The sequence below is a fragment of the Penaeus japonicus genome, unplaced genomic scaffold (genome assembly GCF_977035675.1).
Source record: "Penaeus japonicus unplaced genomic scaffold, GWHDUDI00000001_assembly GWHDUDI00000025, whole genome shotgun sequence".
NCBI classification, from domain to species: Eukaryota; Metazoa; Arthropoda; class Malacostraca; order Decapoda; family Penaeidae; genus Penaeus; species Penaeus japonicus.
The window spans coordinates 31197193-31199692 of record NW_028234427.1 but is presented as its reverse complement, the minus strand read 5'-3'; the positions used below and the strand labels follow the sequence as shown (position 1 = coordinate 31199692).

At 36.6% G+C, this 2500-nt stretch overlaps 1 protein-coding gene across 7 annotated transcripts in view; it reads left to right on the top strand.

Moving 5' to 3' along the window:
* Positions 1–2500, top strand: part of LOC122257645 (carbohydrate sulfotransferase 5-like) — a 24179-nt gene that overhangs the window by 17553 nt on the left and 4126 nt on the right. The window lies entirely within an intron of this gene.

Below are 2500 nucleotides of genomic sequence, written 5' to 3'. Positions count from 1 at the left end.
TTTCCCATGGGTGAGTCTGGTACTAATTAACTTTTCCATGGGTGAGTCTGGTACTGATTAACTTTTCCATGGGTGAGTCTGGCATTGATTAACTTTTCCATGGGTGAGTCTGGTACTGATTAACTTTTCCATGGGTGAGTCTGGCATTGATTAACTTTTCCATGGGTGAGTCTGGTACTAATTAACTTTTCCATGGGTGAGTCTGGCATTGATTAACTTTTCCATGGGTGAGTCTGGTACTGATTAACTTTTCCATGGGTGAGTCTGGTACTGATGAACTTTTCCATGGGTGAGTCTGGCATTGATTAACTTTTCCATGGGTGAGTCTGGTACTGATTAACTTTTCCATGGGTGAGTCTGGTACTGATGAACTTTTCCATGGGTGAGTCTGGTACTGATGAACTTTTCCATGGGTGAGTCTGGTACTGATGAACTTTTCCATGGGTGAGTCTGGCATTGATTAACTTTTCCATGGGTGAGTCTGGTACTGATTAACTTTTCCATGGGTGAGTCTGGTACTGATGAACTTTTCCATGGGTGAGTCTGGTACTGATGAACTTTTCCATGGGTGAGTCTGGTACTGATGAACTTTTCCATGGGTGAGTCTGGTACTGATGAACTTTTCCATGGGTGAGTCTGGCATTGATTAACTTTTCCATGGGTGAGTCTGGTACTGATTAACTTTTCCATGGGTGAGTCTGGTACTGATTAACTTTTCCATGGGTGAGTCTGGTACTGATTAACTTTTCCATGGGTGAGTCTGGTACTGATTAACTTTTCCATGGGTGAGTCTGGCATTGATTAACTTTTCCATGGGTGAGTCTGGTACTGATTAACTTTTCCATGGGTGAGTCTGGTACTAATTAACTTTTCCATGGGTGAGTCTGGTACTAATTAACTTTTCCATGGGTGAGTCTGGCATTGATTAGCTTTTCCATGGGTGAGTCTGGCATTGATTAACTTTTCCATGGGTGAGTCTGGTACTGATTAACTTTTCCATGGGTGAGTCTGGCATTGATTAACTTTTCCATGGGTGAGTCTGGTACTGATGAACTTTTCCATGGGTGAGTCTGGCATTGATTAACTTTTCCATGGGTGAGTCTGGTACTGATGAACTTTTCCATGGGTGAGTCTGGTACTGATGAACTTTTCCATGGGTGAGTCTGGTACTGATTGACTTTTCCTTGGGTGAGTCTGGTGTTCAGTTGTCACTGGTATGTCTGGTGTTAACTTTTTTAGAAATGAGTTTGGTGTTAACATTTCATTAGTGAATCTGGTGTTATCTTTTTCATTGGTGAGTCTGGTGTTAACTTTTTTATTAGTGAGTTTGGTGTTAACATTTCACTGCTGAGTCTGTTATCATTTCATTAGTGAGTCCGGTGTTAACTTTTCATTGGTGAATCGGGTGTTAACATTCACTGGTGTTGTACCGTCACTGGTGAGTCTGGTATTAAGATTATCAATTCATATATAATTGCCAGTGTCAACTTCTGTATTCCTGTAAACTGCAGCATTTATTTTTGATTGATGTATTTCTTTTCGTTGTATCAATACTTTTCCGATACGCTGTACTGTATGATTTATTTATCAACCTCTAATGGCTGTATCGTTTCTGTATCATTTTCTCGAGACTGAAACTTTACTAAATCAGTTTCTGTATTTCTGTAGACTTTATCATGTCTTTAATAATGGCTTATCATGCCTTTATTAATGTCTTATCATGTCTTTATTAATGTCTTATCATGCCTTTATTAATGTCTTATCATGCCTTTATTAATGTCTTATCATGCCTTTATTAATGTCTTATCATGCCTTTATTAATGTCTTATCATGCCTTTATTAATGTCTTATCATGCCTTTATTCATGTCTTATCATGCCTTTATTCATGTCTTATCATGCCTTTATTAATGTCTTATAATGCCTCTATCATTTTGAAACGAGGGGGCTTAACAGAGACCATTTACGCAAGTATTTCAGAGGAAATTTGATATAAAAAAGATGAAAACCGTTTTTAATCTTTCTTCTTGTTCTTCTTCCTCCTCCTCTTCTTCTTCTCCTTCTTCTACATCACGAAAACAAGAACAGTTTAGCTGGAAATGGTATAGTTTGAATTCTCAAACATATCATTATCTTATCTGCATAAAAGTGTAATCAACTTTATCTTAATATTTCTTATCATCAGTTCAGAATGGGGGTTCAGTGACCTGTTACTTATACTGCATGTTCCTAAGACTTATATCACTTATATTACTTATGTTACTTATATCACTTATGAAATTAGTATTACAGTGAAGCGACCTGCTACAGTAGTAAGTGCAGTAATAACCGTTATTACCAATTTTATTCATCTATAGATTATGATTGTTATGATTATCATAATCATTAATAATGATTATGATCATTATTATAATTCTTCTATTTTTCTACCATCATCATTTTATTTCCTATACCATTATCATTTTATTATTATTGCTATTACTATTACGACTACCGCTACTA